At 49.9% G+C, this 8149-nt stretch overlaps 1 long non-coding RNA gene across 2 annotated transcripts; it reads left to right on the plus strand.

Moving 5' to 3' along the window:
- On the plus strand, positions 3815–7258 carry LOC106506426. Of its 2 annotated transcripts, none has more exons than XR_002339192.1 (2): positions 3815–4758; positions 4955–7258. It is a non-coding gene; the product is annotated as an uncharacterized LOC106506426 (long non-coding RNA). The 2 variants fall into 2 exon arrangements; XR_002339193.1 differs by having other exon boundaries at positions 5283–7258.

Raw genomic sequence — 8149 nt, forward strand, 5'->3', positions numbered from 1 at the left:
CTGCGCCCACACCCCCCAAAGAAACACAAAGAACGTGGATTAAAAATATGGAAGTGTGTCCTCAGCTGCTTTAGTCTTACCCAAGACACTTTAATATGGACTGATTTCCAAAGATTAGAAAGCTTTTGTTCTCAATACTGTCTTAATATGATCAACGTTGTCTTAGCTCAATATTTGTTTGGATGCTGCACCTGACATCTTTGCTATGCCCAGAGCTGTTGTTGTTGATTCGGAACCCGGGACAAGGAAGTGTTTCTTCCCTTCCACCCACACCCTCCTCAGGGCAGTCAGGGCCTCCGACCAGGAAAAGCAAACCCTCGGGTGACTCTGAATCGTCTGGAGCAAATGGTTGATCCAGAGCCAGACACTCTGTTTGATTCTTTCCCCTCACTGTCACTTGGTTTTCTAACTGTTTGAAAAATGTTATTGCAATTCACTTGGTGGTCAGAGCCATCCCTGTGGCTCCAGGCTTTGGATATCAGGTCACTTTCACTCCTGGCAAACAAACAAACAAAAAAAGTCTCAGCATAGAAATCTTTTCTAAAGGCTGGAGGAAATGTTGTTAGATACCCAACGTTCCAAAGGATGCTTCTCCACTTAGTGACTGGGGGTCGTGGCAGCAGGATTGTTCCCAGTGTGGAGGGAGCCCCCAGTCCTGCAGGGTCATGGCTGCTTCTGCGAAGAGCTGGCTTTTGGCCATGGGGACATCAGGTCTCTCCACTTTCCAGCACAACCACATCGGCCCTGAAAACCAATGTTCTGCTTCACTGTTTATAAAGTGGTGCAGAAAGATCACAGTATCTCCCAGTCCTTGAAACATGCTTCTAACAGCCATGGCTAGTGTTCACTCTGACTTCCAAAGTTTTAGGAACAAAAGTCTTCAATGTTTTAGAAAATCAGCCTCTAAATCTGATAAGCCCTCAGCGTACCTTCCTATTCATCACCCCCCAGAATTCTGATTGCCCACCAAGTTTCAGATGTCTGAAAAGAGACATGCATATTTGGTTATACACTTCTCTCAGTGAATTCATTCTTTGGTGTTTCAAATCTAGCTTAAAGTGGTAGGAGACATGTTTAGAAAAAGAAACCCATTGTTTCAACATTTTAAAAAGAAGGATCATTTTTTTGCTTAAGGTGCTACCCCACTGATCTAGTTAACCTGTCTTAAAGCCAGCCAGCCATGACTGTGGGGTCTCACAGCAATGCCCAGAGCACCTCTGCTGCCAGGGCCTTTCCAGCCAAGAAATCATGCCCTCTTGGGCAGCTGTCCTCCACAGTGATGCTGTTGCTGCTGTGGCCCCAGCCTTAGTGGGGACCCTGCTCTACTCCATCTCCATCTTCCCTAATCCTTATAGCATGGCAGAGACCCATCTACACATTGTAATGCAACTTGCTAAGAGCTCAAGGATATGGTAGGAAAATGTACTGAAGTCAGTGACTTTTCCTGGTGTCAAACAACTGTGGAGGCTGCAAAGAACAGAGAGCTTGATATGGGGCGGGTCTTAAAAATTATAATCCAGGAGATACGGAATTGGATAAATCCCAAAGCATGTTCTAGGTGAGAAAGGATCAGCGGTTTCCAAAGACAAAACGCACGAGGTTGTTAAAGTTGCCTGGAGAGAACTGTGATTGACAATGACACAAGCTAGAAATACTTGTCCTTCGGGAATCACAAGCTATTTATTTTAGGGCAGGGTCTAATAAGTAGATAGACTATCACAAGTTACTTTAGGGTAAGGGTGAGACGAGGGAGTATCTCAGGCAGGGAAGTGAGTGGCCAAAAGGTCACACTGGTGAAAATGGAGGCTGAGAGGAGACATGACTTCAGAGAGTCACCAAGTGGTTCAAGGCCAGGTACGCCCTCCCCGCCGCCTGGGCTGTCGGCCCACCCCCAGGGGCCTCAGCCTGTGTACCCTTGTCTGAGCCGGAAACAACTCCCCTCCTCAAAGCACACAAGAGAAAGGGGTGCCTGCCTGGAGTGAGAATTTTTTTCCATCTAAGTCAGAGTGTTATGATGCCAGGTGTGTGTGTGTGTGTGTGTGTGTGTGTGTGTGTGTGTGTTGGGGACATTTGAAAAACAGAGCTGATGTGCTGAGTGAATTTTTGAGGGAGTCACATGGCCCTTTCCCTGTCCCCAGGGGTCCACTTTTTATGGAGTTTGGCTAAAACCAGCCTTAATATTGCCTGCAAGGTCCACACAGCCTGGCTGTGGTACAGCACCCTTCCTCTCTTTCTCTCTGTGACCCACTAATCCTCCATTTATAAGACAAACCAGCCCCAGTGATGGAACCAAAGCTGTTCATGGACACCAGCGCTGGTCATGACAAAGTCCTCGGCTTCCTTCTGCCTCTTTTCTGCCAGAAGCTTAGAGAGATTAATAATCTACTTAACTTCAAAATACATTCAGAAACTCTGGCACTTCCAAACCCATCTTGTAATTAAAAACATAAAGAAATGAAGGTTTTTCCATTGTTAAAAAGCATCGGTTTAGACTAATTGAATTATTTTGTCATTTTCTGTGTCTAGTTTGGTCTAGACAAAAATTAGGAAGGGCACTAAATGCTTAGTCTGTTTTCTAACATCATAATAGGATTGTAAATGTTAACAGACTAAATATCCTTCATGTCAATCCCGGAAAAGGAATCTGCAGCTCTTCAAAAACTGAAAATTAAAAAGGCCCAAGTCTAGAAATGCATCTCCTCAGCATTTCAAGAAAAAGACAGAACCAGCGATTTTGTCAAATTGACTAAACTTTTCTACCAGGCAAAGGATTTTGTTTCTTCCGAGTTTGAAGTGTAAGCCTCGAGCCCCTCCGGCATCGTCCAAATTTAAAATGCTTTATTCTCCTATGCACTGTCAGGTACATATGGATGTGTCTACACACACAAAAGCACAAGATCACCCAGGAAAAGTAAAAGCCTAGCAGAAATAATCCACCCCAACTCCGCTCACTTGTTTCTTTTCCCCTGCAGTTTCTCTTCCCTTCCCGTGCATCCTTGCTGACTGTCCTACCAAAGCCCAGCCCTCACGGGCGTCCTTTCTGGACAGAAGTCCCCTTTGGAGGGGGGATGCAGGTGTGGGTCAGCAGGGGAGGTGGGGGAAGGGGAGGGGTGCCGCTGGAGCCGGGCCTTTAAGTCCCATCCAGCCCAGCCCTCCTGGCTTCCCCCGGGGACCAGCGGAGACCACCACCCTCCACCAGCTTCACTTTAAGGGTTGATAAAGGGTTCCCATACTGACCAGTCCACACCCGGGCTGCGGGTCCCTGAAGGTCACGAAGTGCATGCAACCATGGGGGCAGGCACATGACTTCCCTTCCTGTGTCTCAGGAGGACACAGGATTGAAACACCTGGCTGCAGGCCAGCCCTGGCCAGGAAGATCAACCCTCAGCCTGGATCCCACCCAGTCCTACTGGGGAGACCCAAGGCTGGTCCAGGACCCCTGGGTTCCACACATCCCACTCACCCTCGAGTCTGAATTGGACTTTGGATCCTTCTGTATGAATCTGAGCCCAGGGTCCCAGGAAGGCCCCACCTGAGGCTCCCTGGCCACCCTCCCCGGAGCCACCCCAAGGACCACACCATCTCTCTCTGCCTCCATCCTCCACACCCACCCCTGCTTATACCCCTTTCCTTCCCTTGAAACTGTTTTCAGCCTCGTCCCCTCATCCGTCTCCTCTTTCCTTTTTGTGGCACATAGAGGTTTCCAGGCTAGGGGTCTCATCAGAGCTGCAGATGCCAGCCTACACCACAGCCACAGCAACACTGGATCCAAGACACATCTGTGACCTACACCACAGCTCAGGGCAACACCAGATCCTTAACCCAATGAGCAGGGCCAGAGATCGAACCTGCATCCTCATGGATGGTCGTCGGGTTTGTTACCTCGGAGGCAGGACGGGAACGCCTCCTCTTTTCCCCTCTCCATTTCCTTTTGAACTGAAACTGAGATCTGTAAAGTTCAGTCTAAGAGGAGCTTTCCCTGAACCCTTGTCTCCACCCACTGACAAAGGGAAGCAGAGGCTTCTCCAGCCTCCCCAGGTCTGTGTCTCCTTGGACAGTAAGCTGTTCCAGGTCAGGGCATGGGTCACTGCTGACAAGCTGGGTCCTGTGCCAGGGAGCAAAGCCTCCAGCCTGAGCCCACCAGCCTCAGACTTTGAGCCCAGCCGTGTTCGGACACCTCGGGGTTTTATTTTCTGTAGCCTCTGAGGGAGACTCGGGGCTGTGGAGCTGGTTACCGTGCTTCTCATGAGAGAAGCCCTCGACACCAGGCTGCCTCCCCTGAACCCGTGTCCCTGGCAAGAAGCCTTCCTGCAGGGCTGCCAGCACTAATTAGCATTAACAGGGCTGCCTGCCAAACTCCCTCACTGCCTCAAAGTGTGGGACGCTTCTCTGCTTAGAAGGAGGTTTTGGTCATGGCTGCATTGGGGCCTCCATAAATCACTGGATCTAAACTCCTTGGAGAAGCAGTTAAGACAAGTTTCCTAATTTCGTCCTTTTCTGGCAGCTACAGCATTGCACTTTCCCCCTTTCCTTAAAAAAATATCAACCAATGCCTAAAGAACAGAGAGGGCTTTATTGTTACTCGGCCACTGCTCCTGATCCTTATCAACAGCTCTCCGAGAAAGGCCCTCCAAAATCTCACCGCAGCATCTTCATTTACTGAAATACCCTTTCCGGGATTTTTGTGTCACGTCAGCTCAAATGGAAACATTGCTGAAGCTGCTTTGATTCTGAGCTTGCCGCTGGGTCAGTGATGAGGTTGGTGAGAGGGGCACTTATTTCCGGGGGGTGGGGGGCGCAGACACCCCTCTCGGTCAGATTCTCCCATCATCTGGCGGAAGGAGGCAGGCGCTTCCTCCTCGCTGAGGGGCGGAGGGCCCACGCTGGCCTCTGCTCCCCTGGTGCGTGGAGGCCTCTCCTCCGCTCACTTCTCCTTTCTCCATCGCTGGTCCAGGATGACCCGCTTTTCTCTCCCACCCTCTTCCCCGGCTCGTCCCCCGCCGCCCAAGAAAGCACCTGGAAGAAACCCAGCTTCTCATGTGGCTAAATAAACAGGAGGACCTGTGACTCAGCACGGCTGGGGCGGCTGGAGGAGGAGCGAAGCGAGTGCCAGACCCACGCTGTGAGCCTCTTCCTTCTGGGAAACCTGAGTCACAGCGGGAAGCGGGAGCTGGGCACTGGCGCAGAGCTGAGTGGGAGTGCGCGGGCACGCACATGCGTACGTGTGCGTGGTCAGGCCCCTCAGGACAGCCCTTCCGGCTGGTCTCTTTCTCTCTGTACAGCCCCTGCTCCCACTCCAGGCCCCTGGCTGCCCCCAGCCCCAGTTGGTGACTGCTCTCATCCTTGGACCAGAGGCTCCACCTGCTGATTCGTTCAAGGGAAACAACCTGCCCTCCTGACGCTTGTTAACCTGAGGGGCTGGGGACCTGCAGCCGCTGGTCTCCCTGGTAACTGAGGAGCCCATGTGACGTCATTTCCCCTGAAAATATCAGTTCCCCACCCGCAACACCCAGGAGTGAAGGTTGCTGCCAAGTCCTGGCTGCTGTGTGCTGTCCCATGGTGGGATGTTGCTGCAGGACCGTTGTTTCAGACGTGTGAAGCCCCCTGTCCAATAAGCCATCAATGTCCCTGTCGCTGTCTCCAGGCTTTTTCTTCAGGCCTGAGGCTGGACGACTCCAAGGCTCGCAGGCCTGCGGGGTGAAGCCCAACAGTGTGAGGGAGAGTCTGTGTGTGGGTCAGTGAGTGTGTGTGTGTTGGGGGGGGGAGTCTGTGTGTGAACTGGACCAAACGTGGAAGTGTGATTGTGCATAGGAATGAGACACTGAGTGAGTGTGAGACTGTGTTCGTTTGTGTGCCTGTGTCACGCACACACATGCTGCCTTCCGCCCACAGGGCTTTCAAAGGAAAAGGCCTTGAAACAACGGGCACCCGACTTCAACCAGTTCTACAGACCTGGGGCTAGATGACAACCAGCCCCTCACCGCCTCCCTCCCGCTGCTCCTCGGCCAACCCGTGCCAGGGGCCGGAAAGGCTTCAGAGAGCGTCCTTTTCCAGCAGCGTGCACCTGTTTGTTTACTTGGGGGTCATTCTGGGTTAACTCAGGAAGAGTTTACAAAGTTCTCAAGTTCTGTGCCAGGTGTGTGGGGCTGTCGGTCCTGCCCAGCTCATGAGGACAAGCAAGACGATGCCGCCACTGGGCAAGCTCACCACTGCCCCAGACCCCTGCCCACTGGCATTGCTCACCCACTAGGGGTGATAAGGGCAGGTGGGGGGCATCTTAAAAGGAGAAGGTAACTGGAAACCCAAAGTGGCCTCAACCAGGAAAGAAGAGCCAGATGAGTCTTGACTGAATGCTTTCCAAGGGTGAGGTCATTCATTCCTGCAGAGAAGCCCAGGAGCCTGGTACTGTTTTACAGAGGAAATGCCCCCTAGCCTTGGAGAAGCTTGTCCCTACACGGCGGGAATGGTATAACCTGGATTCTAAACTCCTTCTGATTCTAGACCATTCTCTTTCCTCAACACCAAGCGCTCTCAGATATTTTTTAAAGTGTTAGAAAACATAGACTTTCTCTTTTCCATATATTTTATAGGAAAAACCATCTTTGGAGCTGGGAAAGGGCCGGAGGTTGTCTGGGAAAATAAGCTTGGACACTGAAAGCCGTGTGAACTTTGACCTGGGATCCTAACCTCTGCTGCGTGAGCCGCTCTGCAGGGGGCCAATCAGAAAGCAGATCCCATGAAATTGCATGACTGTCAGAACCAAAACCTGGGATGTCCTCCTTACTGAGGATGTTATAACCTAAATCAGTGGGTCTCAACCAAGAGCCACTCTGGCCCCCAGGGTGCATTTGGCAATGTCTGGAGATGATTTTGGTAGTTGCCATTGGTGGTGGAGGTCACAGGCCCAGCAAGGCTGCTGAACTCTTCACAGTGCACAGGACAGCCCCACCACAAAGAATGAGCTGGCTCAAAATGTCACTAGAGCAATTCCTTTTTTTGCCTGCTGGTCAATGGCCTGAAGCGCCCCAAATGATGGTGGCCGCAATTCCATCACAGCGCCCAGGAGGAAGCAGGACCTGTAAGCCAGTGGAGCCTAAAGGTGCAGCTTCCACAGGCAGCACCAGTTACCTGGGGGTGAGGGACTACTGCTCCAGACACAGCCCTGGATTTCAGCTGGCGTCATAGCCTGTGTGTGGCAGCCTGGGAGACTGAGCCCTGCCGTGTTTCTTGTCCCTTTATAAAACTCTTACAGTCTCCAGCTTGACTGCCATCTATTTCTTTCTTGGACTCTGACTGTCATTACACCCATCTTCTTGCAGAGTAGACCCCAAGGCACAGAGTTCCAACATGCTCTTGGGGAACAGGAGGAGGAACCCAGATCTGGAATTCCAAATTCCTCATCTGTTCACCTTATGGGATTTTCCAAAGTGGTGGTACCAGTTTATATTCCCATGAGCAGTGTATGAAAGTCAGTTATTCCATATCCTCATCAACAGTTAGTAGTGTGTGTGTGTGTGTGTGTGTGTGTGTGTGTGTGTGTGTGAGAGAGAGAGAGATTTAAAGTCATTATTTTAGTCATTCTGATGGGTACGTAATACAGCTGTCACAGTGGTTTTAATTTGCTCTGCTCCAATGACCATGAAGTTGGGCATCTTTTCATATGTTTATTGGTCATTGGATATCACTGTTGACCAAGTCCTTTGCTCATTTTACTGTTGAGTTGCTTTTCTTATTTTACTTTTGACTTTAGGAGCTCTATATATTCTAGAGATTAGCCTTTTATTAGATTTATGTAATGCATCCATATCTTCTTCCAGTCCATGGGTTGCCTTTTCACTCTCTTCATATCATTTATCTTAGTGTTAGTACCTGAAGTTTCTTTCATTATGTTTCTGATTTATTTCCATTGATTCTTGAATTTAATTTTTTTCTCTTAGAGAAATCCCTCTTTTATTTTGCTGAATTTTATTCAAAAGCACATTTCTGGACATAGAGATGATACTATTCTGATTTCTTGAGTGTTAACAGGTCTTTATTTTGCCTTCATCCTTAATTGCCAGTTTAGCTGGGTATATAATACTTGAGAATGCTTTTTCTCCAATTGCACCAGTGAAATGGTCATGAATTTAAAAATATCTCCTCATTTCAT

This window comes from Sus scrofa, chromosome 15, assembly GCF_000003025.6.
Source record: "Sus scrofa isolate TJ Tabasco breed Duroc chromosome 15, Sscrofa11.1, whole genome shotgun sequence".
Taxonomy (NCBI): domain Eukaryota; kingdom Metazoa; phylum Chordata; class Mammalia; order Artiodactyla; family Suidae; genus Sus; species Sus scrofa.